This window comes from Brachyhypopomus gauderio, unplaced genomic scaffold (genome assembly GCF_052324685.1).
Source record: "Brachyhypopomus gauderio isolate BG-103 unplaced genomic scaffold, BGAUD_0.2 sc490, whole genome shotgun sequence".
Lineage (NCBI taxonomy): Eukaryota > Metazoa > Chordata > Actinopteri > Gymnotiformes > Hypopomidae > Brachyhypopomus > Brachyhypopomus gauderio.
The window spans coordinates 37720-52764 of NW_027507311.1; the positions used below are offsets into that span (position 1 = coordinate 37720).

The 15045-nt window shown below is 37.8% G+C and overlaps 1 long non-coding RNA gene across 3 annotated transcripts; it reads right to left on the minus strand.

The window, feature by feature from the left end:
- Positions 1 to 1864: 1864 nt before the first annotated feature.
- On the minus strand, positions 1865 to 14098 carry LOC143506584 (uncharacterized). Of its 3 annotated transcripts, XR_013128402.1 has the most exons (8): positions 13827 to 14098; positions 6123 to 11904; positions 5863 to 5978; positions 5293 to 5384; positions 4267 to 4670; positions 3310 to 3965; positions 3015 to 3200; positions 1865 to 2913 (listed from the first exon to the last, which is right to left on the minus strand). It is a non-coding gene; the product is annotated as an uncharacterized LOC143506584 (long non-coding RNA). The 3 variants fall into 3 exon arrangements; XR_013128401.1 differs by having other exon boundaries at positions 3310 to 4670; positions 5863 to 6006; XR_013128400.1 differs by having other exon boundaries at positions 3310 to 4670; positions 13827 to 14097.
- Between the last annotated feature and the right edge of the window lie 947 nt (positions 14099 to 15045).

Genomic DNA, 15045 nt, shown 5'->3' on the forward strand with positions numbered 1-15045 from the left:
GCCATGCCATTTATGACCTTTATTGCTATAACTCATAAACCATGTAAGTGATCAACTCGCAATTTGAACTGCTTATATAGCCTGAGGTCCCTGTGAGGTATGCCAAGTTTGGTTCAAATTGGCCTGTCGGGGGCACTACAGTACCCAAAAACCTAGAAAATCATAAAAACTCAGGCTGCAATCTTGTTATAAAGAATACAGACAAGTAATTGGTCTTGTATGATTCAGATCAATGAGATCTATAACATTGCAATTACATCTCATAACAAAAAGTGCACTGCCTGACCAGAAATGAACCTTTTAATTCACCAAAATGTCCTATTTCATTTCTGAGATTAATGAGGTATCGGTATGATAGTACTTGGGCTCCATCTAGTGGTCAAACACCGGAACTGACTTAAAACTATTGCTCACATGAAATACCACACAAAGACACACAAAGCTGATCTCAGCATGCGATTTAGTTCTGTGATCTAAATCATTTTGCCAATACAATTTCTTTTGAACCTTTTGGGCCTTTAGTGCCTCAAATTGGCCTGTCGAGGGCGCTACAGTACCCAAAAACCTAAGAAATCATAAAAACTTGTGATGCAATCCTGTTATGCAGAATGCAGACGAGTAATGGGGCTTGTATGATTCAGAACAGTGAAATAATTAACTTTGAAATGACATCTCATAAAAGTGCACTGCCTGACCATAAATAAACCTTTTAATTCACTAAAATGTCTTATTTGTCACTATAATATCAGTATGGTAATACTAAATTCCGGAACTGACTGAAAACTATTGCTCACATGAAACACCACACAAACACACTCATACACACACAAAGCTAATCTCAGTATGCGATTTAGTTCTATGATCTGAATAATTTTTTTTCCAATAAAATGTATTTTTGTCTTTAGTGCCTCAATGGCCTGTTATTTCTTGATTGGGTCCATCTATATATGCAGTAGTGTCCATGTCTACTTCCTGTTGGATGATCTGCTGATCTGTGGATTAGTCCTGAACTTTTATGATGTCCTAATTCTTCTGTGGACAGAATAACATGAGTACTTGTGTTCGTTTTGCCTGTATTGTAAATTATTGCTTTTCTGATCATATGAAATAAAAGGCACTGCTGGCCAAAAGGTCAAAATGTGCAAATCTGTCCTAACAGCTTTGTTAAAGATTTATATTCATCATTGATGACATGTGACACTAACTACACTGCACTGTATATATTTACCAAAGGTATACAAACCTCTTTCATGCAATAAGTGTCAAAAGTTGCAAATTATTTGGCCAGTAGATGGAGCTGTGAGACAAAATTTGAAATGCACATATAGTTTTTAGACTTTTCCCTTCCAAAATACAGCGCATTGTTTAAAGGTCAAAGTTTTTAAACTCTTTCATAAAGTTCTCATGATCACTCATATGTGGAGATCTGTTTATACAGGCTATGTGCACTAAGTATCTGCATTCAAGAGGCTTATTTCCAGAGGTGGGCATTGCAAGTTCAGGAAGTAAAAGTCACCAGCAGGATTTTGCTCAGTCCTCCTGGATTGTGTTGATTCCACATTTTACCTGCATTGCACTAATTAGAAAATATAGCAAGCTTCAGTAAAATCCTGCTGAAGACTTTTACTTTCTGAACCTGTAATGTCCACCTCTGATTATTTCACCTCACATGCTCAAAGTGATTAAGGCCTTTGGTCTATGGCCTTTGTATCTAACCCTAATCCCAATTTTCTAAAAACAACAAGTGTATGTGATTTTCATTTGCATAAAATTGTCAGAACATTATATATTGACAAACATTTTCATATTTGGGCTCTATTTGAGACCAGTGCAAACTGTCAATATAATAACACACGAGAACCTCTTTATAAACATAATGTATTTTATTTATAACTGACAATCAACACAATGCAAAACTTTTCATGTTCAGTATAACAACTAGGAGAGAAGGCTGAATGCAAGTGCGGACTGACCAATGATTTAATACCAAAACGAATACATACACAGCACACAGAACAGACACCAAGAATAAATCAAACATCTAACATATGAACCAAACACTAACAGAAATAACTGGGTGGGCAAGGCTAAAGAAAAGAAAATACAACAAGCAAAACCACACAAAGTACATCTAACAGAGAATGTAAAATACAAGGAGTACACACAGACTAGTATTATAGACACAAAAGACCAAGATACCAAATAACATACAAGCAAGTGGTACTTACAATAACAGACCACATAAGAGACTAAACGCAAGACTTAAATACACTGACCAAAGAAGGTACTTAACAAGACACACCAGAAAGCAATAACGAGGGGCAGAAAACAAGGCAGGGGAGTGAAGTCAGACACAATGAGGAATTTCAAAATAAAAGACAAACGGAAGACATGACCGACAGGAGGGAGGCAGGACTGTGACATTCAGTCTGTTTATTTGAGATCATTTCTCTAGATAAATATAATAAAAAAAAATTTATGATAATGTATAGTATAACTATTGTAATAATCCCTCACTAAGGAGCTGAGGTGCCCTGTACTGGTTCACAGCAAATAAAAGAAACATCAGATAATAATACAGTCCACTGTAAATTAAAATTTTGTCATTATTGAGTTCAAAGCAGACCTGTAGTTAGTAATCACAATATGTGTAGATATCTATATATCTCTATGTGCAGTATGCAAGCAGCTTTACAAGCGCATGGGTCCATATCCCTAATGAGCAAGCCAGGGGCGACAGTGGCAAGGAAAAACTCCCTTGGCATGATTAGGAAGAAACCTTGGGAGGACCAAGACTCAAAAGGGAACCCATCCTCCATTGGGCGGCCCAGCTAGTAGTCACAGTCCCTCCAATATGGAAGTTGAGCCTCAGGTAGGAAGGACTTGTGTGACTGAATTCTCCTGAAGAATCATCTGAGCACATCAAATAGAGAGATAGTTAAGGTGCAGCTGTGACAGTTAGAGTGAAGGTGTTTGTCTGGTCTCTAAAGGAATATGAAATATGTTTAGCATACCTGCAGCAACACTTGTATCACAGACCTGTCCACCTTTTAATTCTGTGATAGAGTGTATGCCAATCCACATGTGCTAGATGTGACATCATTGGTAGATGACTGTAACATGGTCCTACAGTGCACACTGATGAACCATTGATGCCATCAAGACCACATGCCTTGTGTAAGGGAACCCTCCATAAAGATCTGAGCACATCAGACACAGACATGGTTAATGTGCACCTGTCACAGTACAATGGTAGTTTAACTTTACATAAAGATATGTTTGTCTCCAAATTACAATAGAACATCTTACCTGGTGAACGCAGCAGATACCAAATCTGTCCATCTCTGTAATCTGTGATAGCATGCAAGTGATTCCATATGTGCTTGATGTCACATCCTTGATAGTTGACTGCAACTTGTCCCTGGCCTTTAGAAGGACATTCCTGGCTTTCCTGTATGACACCAGGTTCCCAGACATGTAGGCAGCACTGACCACTCTTTGACCAATAGCTCCAGCCTTTAATCAGGAATTTTGGTTTGTGCAGGATTAGATGTGAAGTTAAATGTCCATGTTTATTGCTTCTTGGAAACTGTATTACCTGTGGATTCAGTCCTGAAGTATGATATTTGTCAACAGTCCTTTAACAGATGATTTGAGAACTGTTTTGCTTTGTTAAACATTTGGCCTGTATTTTATATTAATACCTTTATATTTCATAATAAAATAAAAAAATAAAATAAATAATACATACAATAAAATAAAATGCTGTGAACCAGTTAATAGGGCACTCTCAGCTCCTTAGTCTGTTCCCACAAGAGGCCGTCCAGAAAGTTTACCCCCTGTATCCCCCAGCCCCCCACATCGTGGACGCTTCAATTTGTGCCTGACTTAATCAAAAGTTTTAGTTCAAAGTGTCACCAAATTGTCAGTAAAGTGTCAGCAAACCGTCAGCAAACGTTAAGTACCTGAAATTGAAGATTAATGAAAACAATTCAGTACAATACATTCATGAAAACTGAAATATGTTGGCATAACAGAAACACTGACATCTTCTGCAGAAACATCTTTGATATATACATGATCAATCAAAGTGCCATGTTCAGTTGTTGGTTCTCTTATAACCTGAGTAAAGCCATGGAGTTGCATAGTATTACTGACTGTACTTGTTACAAAAAGATTTTCATTGAAATCTCCCATGATCACTTTTCTTCCTGGGAACCTGTCAATATGAGAAATCAAGTGTATCAGGTTATTTTGAAACATTACCAGATTGTAGGAAGGAGGTCTGTACAGAACTGCCACTGTTGTATTCAGCTGAGGTAGGATGAACTGCAGGCATTCAATGTTAATGCATGGTAAATCAACAATACTACAACCAGTATGTCGTTTATAATACACACCAACACCACCATGTTGTCGATCCTTCAAGTCAGCAAACATCACCTGACTAGTGTCATATGAAAAACATCTGGGTTTACTATAGAATGTAAATTCAGATAATTCAATATCAATGTTGCAATCATTTGGTTGTAACCAAGTTTCTGTCACACAGATAATGTCAGCTTCCATGTACCTCGTATCATGTCTCAGGTTTTCCACATGGCATGTTAGTCCTTCAACATTGTGCAGAAGAATCTTGTATGACCCACAGGGAGGTGGCAGCTCTGTCACTGGTTCAATAAATAGAGGCATGTTATGTAATGACTGTTCAATGTCTTCTTTTGCATAAATAGCACTCTCTTTGAAATCTTTTATCTTAAGCCCTTCCAAAGATGTTACACGACTCAAGGCCACATATGCTTGTCCTGCTGCAAATATCTTTTTTAGTGACACAACAGCTTTTTCCACAGTAAGACCTTGTACTTTGTGAACAGTGCAAGCCCAAGCTAATTTCAGGGGAAACTGTCGTCGCATTCCACCACTTTTTGTCACTCTTTCTTCTTCAGGGAAAATAGGAGTGGCTTTTTCAAATCCTGGTTTTAAACAAGGATGTTTTGCTCTTAATTTATTTCCTATTCTTTCATTTTCAAATGTGACATATATTTTGGCTGGAAAGTCATCTTCAGAATCAAAACACACTTCAGCAACTGTACCAAATGCACCGTTTACAAGTCCGTCTGCTACATCAATGTTTTTAAGAAGCATAACATGAGCATTTACAGCGATGTGAAGAGATTCTGGTAAAGACGTGTGGGTAGTATGAACATGATGTCCATGCATTTTTTCCAGCCGACCTGTTTTTGCAACCTTTTCAAAGTCCTGTGCATGAATGATAGTAATGTCTGCACATACCTTCTTCAACATGTTTGCATTGTGATCATCCACTTCAGCATTTGTTGCATAAATATACAGAGCAGTACTGTCCAGTTCATCACCTTCACCACCTGTTTCACATAATTTCAACATATTCACATCATGTTCTGACAAATTATCTTGTCTTTTGTGTTTCCTTAAACGACTCAGTAACTGAGCAAACTCCATGTTTTTTTGTCTCATGATTTGTGACAGCTCAACCAATGCAAAGTGGTTCTGCCATAGATTTACACCTTTAGGCTCAGTGTATAGAGACTTTCCTTTCACAGGAGAAAGTTGATAAAAATCTCCAACTGCAATTATAGACACATTTCCAAAAGCAGAATAATCTCCTTGTTGTTTAATTTGTCTCAATCTGCCATGAATATACGATAAGAGTTTGTGATCAACCATTGAGATTTCATCAATAATGACAATTTGTAGATTTCCCAATTTAGCTCTCAGTGAATTTATCTTTTCATCTCCGAGCGGTTGATAAGGCAGCGTTACCTCTGGTGATATAGAGAAACAGTTGTGTATTGTTGCAGCGTCGATGTTAAATGCACTTACACCAGTTGGAGCTGTTATTAACACATGCGTCTCATCTGGATTATCTGACAATCGGGACAGGATGCGACATGATTCGTAGTATATTGCTTTGATTAACATGGATTTTCCAACACCACCTGGACCAGATATAAACACATGAAATGGCTGCGGGTTTTTAGCAAGTGTCTTTTCTAAACACCAATGTCGAATTTTGTAAAATATTTCAGACTGTTGTTCGTTTAGTGAACGAAGCACATACATTGCTTCCTCTTTTCGCATACCTTTCTCTTTTCCTATAGCACAGCGTGGTTCAGCTGGTAATAAATCAGGTATGTCAGCAGCAGAAATATTTTGCTCTGTTTCATCAGTAGGATTTTCTTTTCTGTGAAGACATTCTAAACGTTCACGTTCATTCTCTGGACAGATTTCCGCCCAAGCATCTTCCACTGCACCGTTTCTTTTTAACTGTTCCTCGGCTTCATCTATTGTGTCAGCATCTTTCTCGAAATATGACATATTTAAGTCTACTATTGTTTTGACTGATTGGACTTCTTCATCAGAATATTTGATAAACCCAGTCTTATAAAAATCCTCATAAGTGTTGAAAGTTGGTGGCTTGAGTTGACAATCCAAATAATGAGGCAAAAACAATTGCAAAATACTTTGATAATGCTTCTCTGGATGTTTTGTGGGTGAAAAGCGAGCGTATCGCACAACAGCAGAATCTGTTCGTGTCCGTTTCCTTATGAATCCTAAGCTTTTCTCCAACTTTATGGCATCACGAGCTGAACTTTCAGATTTTGACAATATTCTGTACTCCGATGCAAAACTGGCTAAACACATCTGGGAAAATTCGTCCGTTTTTGGTCTATATCTGTATCTGTCTGTGATGCTGTTCATCCATATGTTTTGATTATCATCATTGTCATATTCAGCTCGCGTTTGTATTACGTGAAGTGGAAGACTCATTCTCACTACGTTATCACCAGTAGGAATAAATTGCACTTTGCGAGAGGCTTCTTTCAGTTTCATGTTAGTAAGTCGGTACACACTTTCCTGAGCTGAAACTTCACGATTGTGTAAAAATACACTTCCGAGTTTCCGTAAAGCATGTTTAGCGTCAAGGTTACCTTGTTCTGTGGCTTCTTTTTGAGTACGTGACAAAAGCAATCCCATCTCTCTCTCAGCTTTGGAAATGTAAGAGATTATATACACAATGCAAGAATATGCATCAACTACAAACTGAATGTCCATATTTGCATTCCAACAACGTATAAGATCTCTGTTGTATTGGTTTACCCATATGTCACCTGGTTTTCTTTTTAGGACAAAAGTAGTTTTTCGAGACACTCTGATGTAAGCAGCTTCAAATATCTCTTGACTTATACCAAGCGAAGCAAATAACTCCTCAGTAGAATCAAAGATAACATCTGTATTCAATAACGCATCTTTTACTTTTTTCATGATAGCCTCTGCTACATCTTTTTCCATTGAAGGCATGTTATTACCTTTGGCTGATTCCACATAATTCTCATCTTTCTCTTTAGCATCTTTTTCAGGATTGTCAGTTTTACGCCTTGTTATAAATGTTCTGCTACTCGGTGGGCGTGGAAAATTAAAACGACAAGTTGTTTTCTTTTTTCTGCATGATTTTGAATGTCTTTTGCTGTGTTGTTGTACACTGGAAACAATGTCATGCATTTCTTTGTCATCCTCCGATGGCATTTCACATGTCACATAGTGATCTACAAATGACACAACTTCATCATCATCATTTTTGTCCACTTGAGGTGCATCCTTGACCCAAAACAAGCAGTGAGTGTGAGGTGAGCCACGCTGTTGAAATTCAACTCTGTAAAAGTAATCAACAATTTCGCCAATCGGTTGTGCTTCAGACATAATCACATCTTTAAGGAAATAGTGGAATCGATGTTCAAACATCCTGGCTGCTGTGACAGGGTTAGTTTTTATTAGAGCACATCTTTCTGACCAGTCTAGATCATCAGTAGAAGTTTCTCTCCCCTCTTGTTTGAGAATAGTTTGCAATAATTCTGGCCAACGCAGATCAGCAGATGAAAATGAGCAAAACCATGTGGGAATACCCAGTTGTCGCACCATTGCAAACAGGTCTTTTTGAACACTTTGCCAGAAAGGGGGTGTACCACGAATAGGTCTTAAGAATTTATACCCTTCATCAAAATTGAAAATGTTCTGCAAGGCTTCTCTGTTAGTCAACATTTCTGATGTAATCACAGGTTTGTTGCGTGTATCATGTCCTTTTCTCAATGCAATAGACACATTTGACACAATCTGATTTAACTCTGACAAATATTGACCATAAAAAATGTAATCCAAGTTCTTTGCAAAACGTCCGTCTGCGTTGAGTATTCTGGTGTTCAAGTATCTGCTCAGTGTGAGTTTCTCTTTTCTGTGGTCATGAAAAGTACCCGTACCATTTGGAAATAGAACTGGAAAACACTTTGCCTCATTTGAATGATCGTTCAAGAGCCTTACAGGATTATTACCTTCTGCAGGTGCCACAGACATTATGCCATCAAAGTGCTGATCCAAAACCTCTTGTGCAATATCAACAGGTTGTAAACAGGTATCCATGAACATACCGTGCTGTTGTCTGTCGTGCAAGGTTTCATCTATATCCACATCTTCAGATTCATTATTCTCATCATTGTTCTCCTCATCAACATGCTGTGTACATGTGTCATCAGGCTCTTGTGTTTCATGTTCAGTTTTATTTAGTGGATTGACCCAGTCATTATTAAATGTCACATCTCTGTAAAAGTCATTATGTTGTTTGAGGTACAATAATGCATCCTTTATTTTTTCTGTATTAACAAATTTGTACTCATAGTGCCCCTTGTAAGTCAATTTCCTCTTTAGTTTTATGCGAATCATCAAATCAACATTTTCTGTTCTTGGTAGCACTTCAGTTACATCTGTAATGTTAGATGGAACACACACAACAGGTCCATGAACACCATTCTGTCCACCTTTTGGTAAAGACACAAGTCTCATGAATGGAATATTCATCCCAATCAGATGTTGTTCAAGTGAGTTTAGATTGTGTAGTTCAGGTGGAATTGGTTCTAGTGCAAGATTGTTCATAACACTTTCTTCTGGCATTTTCCCATTAAGAATCTTTCTGTGACATGTGTAGCAAATCCACAGTGATCCAGCAGGGCCAGTTTGAATGTTACACTTAGGAACACAGGTATGACTACATCGATGTAAGTATGTGTCAGTAATACATCTCTCTGCTATGGAAACAACCTCCTGGGCTTTATTGAGATATGTATCTTTTCTGCATTTGATTACTTGATTCTTGAACAATAGTCGATGGCATACTGAGCACACATATTCAGGACCAGTACTTATTTTCTCTCTGAAGTTTTCAGTCACATAGTTAATATCTTTGTGTTTCCTTTTTTCTGTGTTCTTTCTTTCTTTACTTCTGTTTTTAGTAACGTTAGCATAGCAGATGTCTGTTTTATACCTCTCAATACCAAGTTGTTTCTTAGCTGCTTGATGTTGAGGATCATGATGATAAGCTTCAAAACTCCTCTCCATACTCTTCTTTTTCTTAGCCGTTTGATATTCTGGATCGGTATGATAAGCGTCAAAACTCTGTCTTTTTATAGTCTCTCTGTGATGTTCATTTGAGGAATATTTATTAATACTTAATTGTTTCACATGTTCCCTGTGTTCCATATCCGTCGCATATTTGTTTACACTTGCTTGTTTAACTTTTCCACTGTGTTCCATATCCGTCGCATATTTGTTTACACTTGCTTGTTTAACTTTTCCTCTGTGTTCCATATCCGTCGCATATTTGTTTACACTTGCTTGTTTAACTTTTCCACTGTGTTCCATATCCGTCGCATATTTGTTTACACTTGCTTGTTTAACTTTTCCTCTGTGTTCCATATCCGTCGCATATTTGTTTATGCTTAACTGTTTATTCCGTTCTTTATGTTGCGAATTCGTTGCGTATTCAACACTGCTACGTGTTTTGACACTATCTCTGTATATTTCATTTTCACGGTATCGTTTCAGTGTTCTCTGAATCTTTTCCTCCTGGCTTGTTCCATATTTGATTCTCCGTTTCTCAAGTTCAGAGCGACTGGACTTTGTTTCTGATTTTCTGCTGTCACATCTCTTTAAACCTAGTGCGGCACAGGTCTGTCCATCAGGAACTTTAACACACGTCACTACTTCATAATGAGACTCGCTACAATGTTTGAGGTATATTCCCGCATCTTGGTCGCAACTATTGCACGATGAATATTTTAGCCACGTATTTCTAGTGAATGTAAATATATTGGTAAAAAAAAGATCGGCTGCAGCTTGTATTTCAACTTCAGTAGCCCAGGTTCCCACGTATTTCATTCGGGAAGTAGCAAGATAATTTGCAACAGATGAAAACCCTTGTCGAAGACAGTTAATGTACTTAGATTCGTTTCTCTCCATTTGTGTAGTTACAGCACGTCGTATTTTTCTGTGTTCTTTCTCACTTCCGCTAATTGCAAATGCCAGTGATCTGAATAAACAGTTACCGTCACCAATGATAGTTTTTGTTTCACAAGGATCACCCATCGGTACTGGTATGATTTGGTCGCTACGAGCATGTTCGATGTACACAACGTTTTGCCTTAAACATAATGTCTTCTGCTGTTTCACTGTCAATGGACAAAACTGAAAGTATTCACGTTGTGTGTCGCCAATCAGCACGTCACTGTCATTTCTCACAGATACATCGGTAAGGTTGTTTACATGCTTCATTCGTTTACCAACATGCAGTTCGGGTACCGTTTTCACCTCGGAATCATTGTCAGCTGCTTTGCGTTTACTTTGCACGTTTGCTTTGCTGCAGGGTTGTGAACGGTCAAATGCGTCACCTTTTTTAGTTTCATTTTCATTTGTGTTACGATTTCGTTTTAGCACACTGCTGTAGAGCTCTCGGTGTGTAGTGACAGACAAACCACCTTGTGTTTTCTCTTCCGCTGTGCTTCTGCCAGTTATGTTCACAACAACGCCAGTAACTTCAAATTGTGCTCCTTCAGCTTTCAGTGAAAGACCAAGTATCATAACGTGGTTAAGTAATGATTCCATGTCAGCATAAAAAGCAGCCAAACTCTTGCCTGAATCAATACGTGCACCGTTTTCGCTTCGTGAATGAGAGTCAATCAGCACATACCAGGAGTCTTGTTTAATGATAGCACATGTATTCTCTTTAACAGTAAACAAACATGCTTCACATTGCATAAACACTCTTCGGATTGCCTCATCATGTGACATAAGAACGTTTTGTAACGGTCCATATTCAGTGACGCCAAACTTCCCAGTAAACATTTCATCATGAAAATTTATTGAAAAGTCATATCCACACACAGTGTATTCTGTAGGTACATCTGTAACATATAAATAGCCCAATGGATCATGAATTTTGCCGGCATCTCTTATATTGCTGTAGAATCTGTCACCATTCAGCAGAACATCATCAAGGTCTCTGATTGTCCAAGAAAGCACATTTTTTACTTTGTTAGTCATGATGGCAGTAATACTATTTGCAACACATTGTTTGTTACTGTTTATGCCAAACTTTGGATGAGCTTGATGAAAAGAACCTCTGAGCATATCCACATGTACACATTCATCAGAATCAGTTTTGCAGCTTGTATCTGGTAAGGTATTTGGCAAGTATTTGGCAATTGTATTTGGCAAGGTATTTGGCAAGGTATTTGGCAAGGTATTTGGCAAGGTATTTGGCAGGTATTTGGCAGCTTGAGTTTGTAAATTGCTTTGAGGAGTGCTCTTCAGGAGCACTCCCGTGTCAGTCAGACCTTTTTTGTCAAGGGATGAAGGCATAACCCCGTCAGTCAGAGACGAGATCTGGTCTGCAGGACAGCTGTGGCTCACAGGAACAGTCTCAGTCAGGACCTTTTTGTCAGGGGAAAAAGCCAGAACCCCGTCAGTCTGAGCCACAAGCCGCTCCGTAATCCTCCTCCTGGCTGCAGCCGACCTCAGCGAAGCTTTCGTGCGAGGCATCTGAAAATACAAACACACAACCAGTCAAAACCTATGATGTCTATCCCAACACGACATACTAATCAATCAATATTACTTAATACAAACAGCACATATCAAATCATAAAAAGAAAAAAGGTAAAAAAAAATCAGAACAGACATTGTATTCGTGACAGGTGTATTCATGACTAATTTCTTACTTGCATACATTGTTACAGTATTGCATATAGAAATTACTGTGAAGTAAATGCCTTCCTAACACCATGTTATACAAACTAAGCATTACTTTATAATCAAGGGACTTGATTCAAGGGACCATTTCCACTAATGTACATTTTTCAGAATACAATGAGCAAAACCACGCTTTACTGCTCATTTAAAAGCTGTATAGCTTTAAAACAAATAACCACATCAGAATACTTGATCAGACAAGCTTAAGTTGCAAATATGTACATCACTAAACACTTTCAGCTCAACAGTTTAAAAATGTATTGTGTGTGTGAGATGTGTTCAGCAGGCTTTGCTTCAACAGGACATTCTTGCTTCTTCCTTGGAACGCCAACATTCATTCTTCATCTGATTCAGGAGCTTGATGTCAGCAGCACCTGTGTAACAGCTGTTTCATATACTCTACTTGTGCTAAGCACTGATCACTTAGTGTATATATAAATAAACAATTTAACACATTAAATGTCTTTGTTCCAATAGCGTAGTTAATCTAACAGACAAGTTAAACAAAAACATTCCATTTGGTTCCACTTTAGCAATTAAAACATATTACCACATAATGCATTGTGAAACAGAATATGTATTATGAAAATGTTGCTGGGTGTTATCGTGCCCATGCTAACTTCTAAGCATTAATTTCAATAGTAGTTAAATTAATAATACATTGTTCAGCTCATCATTTGTGCACTTACTCAACTGGACACTAAACTCAACCATGTTTACTCACTATATAATAATTTTGTATACCACCACTCAACACTAAATCAACTTCACAGCTAAAATGCATGTGTGTGTCATCTTCATACAGCAGGCATTGCTCCAAGATTAATCTTGTGTGTGTGGCACATCATCTAGCAGGCGTTGAGTGGCATCCTCAACCAGCAGGCGTTGAGTGGCATCCTCAACCAGCAGGCGTTGAGTGGCATCCTCAACCAGCAGGCGTTGAGTGGCATCCTCAACCAGCAGGCGTTGAGTGGCATCCTCAACCAGCAGGCGTTGAGTGGCATCCTCAACCAGCAGGCGTTGAGTGGCATCCTCAACCAGCAGGCGTTGTGTGTGTGTGTGTTATTCTTGTGTCTTAATTGTCACACCAACAGCACATTTCACATCTTTCAAAGTTGATCAGTATCATGTAATCAGCAGCACATGTGATACCTGTTGCACATACTCACAAGTGTATTACCATTTGATGGGCTATTTTATAGCATGCATTAAATATTTCTAGTGCAAATACTACACATTCACTGCATTAATGTAATTACTGCTGCATAATCTTTAAACTATTGGACAGAATATTCATGAGCCAATTAAACTGTGAGAATGCATCAAATTGTCCTCAACACAGAATACAATGAAGACTACTTCAAGACATCCGCTACACTGCAGTTTACTCTGTTCCAAATAGGAGTATAAATTTAGTCTAGGCAATAAGCAGGTTAACTTACTGTACCTAATCAAGTTTCAAACATCAAAGCACAATTAAGACAGGGTACACATTGAACAGGACTTTGAGAAGTTGGAGCTGCAGTTTCTGAGTTCTCTTCTATACATTTTACATTATTGCTTCCAAGTGTTTACATATCACTACAGATACTCATCATAAATGAACAATTATTCTGCAACACATCAACTACTCTCACCATTCATTGTGTGCACCGTTTTATAAAGGTATACCAGTTCAACCACTGTTCATACACGATACACTTCAAACGTACCTTTAATGTGTTCCAGCACAATTCTCCTTCACCACAATTCTCCTTCACCAACAAGCTATTCATACAAAATAGACAAAACACATTTGTAACAGTTAGTAAACATTAAGGGGTTAAAAAATTCATATGTATAATTTTAAAAAGCTGCTATAACGACATGAATCATCAATTGGACAAACACTTAGAATCTTTCTATTCTACTTAAGGCTACAGTTATACAGCATTACTAAAGCCCCATACTTATCAAGTTATTTGGCTAGTGTATATAAGTATGGTATGGAAGTTTATCTATGTTAATTTTAAAATGAAAATGTGAAAATAATTAAAATATTAGTCCATTCTAACTTCTAAGCATCAATTCAACACAGGTTGTTAAATTAATAATACTATATAATAATTTTGTATACACCACTCAACACAAAATCAACTCCACAGCTAAAATGCATGTGTGTGTGTGGCATCTTCATCCAGCAGGCGTTGTGTGTGGCATCTTCATCAAGCAGGCGTTGCTCCAAGATTATCGCGTGTGTGTGGCATCTTCAACCAGCAGGCGTTGTGTGTGTGTTATTATTCTTGTGTCTTAATTGTCACACCAACAGCACATTTCACATCTTTCAAAGTTGATCAGTATCATGTAATCAGCAGCACATGTGATACCTGTTGCACATACTCACAAGTGTATTACCATTTGATGGGCTATTTTATAGCATGCATTAAATATTTCTAGCGCAAATACTACACATTCACTGCATTCATGTAATTACTGCTGCATAATCTTTAAACTATTGGACAGAATATTCATGAGCCAATTAAACTGTGAGAATGCATCAAATTGTCCTCAACACAGAATACAATGAAGACTACTTCAAGACATCCGCTACACTGCAGTTTACTCTGTTCCAAATAGGAGTATAAATTTAGTCTAGGCAATAAGCAGGTTAACTTACTGTACCTAATCAAGTTTCAAACATCAAAGCACAATTAAGACAGGGTACACATTGAACAGGACTTTGAGAAGTTGGAGCTGCAGTTTCTGAGTTCTCTTCTATACATTTTACATTATTGCTTCCAAGTGTTTACATATCACTACAGATACTCATCATAAATGAACAATTATTCTGCAGCACATCAACTACTCTCACCATTCATTGTGTGCACCGTTTATAAAAGTATACCAGTTCAACCACTGCTCATACACGATACACTTCAAACATACCTTTAA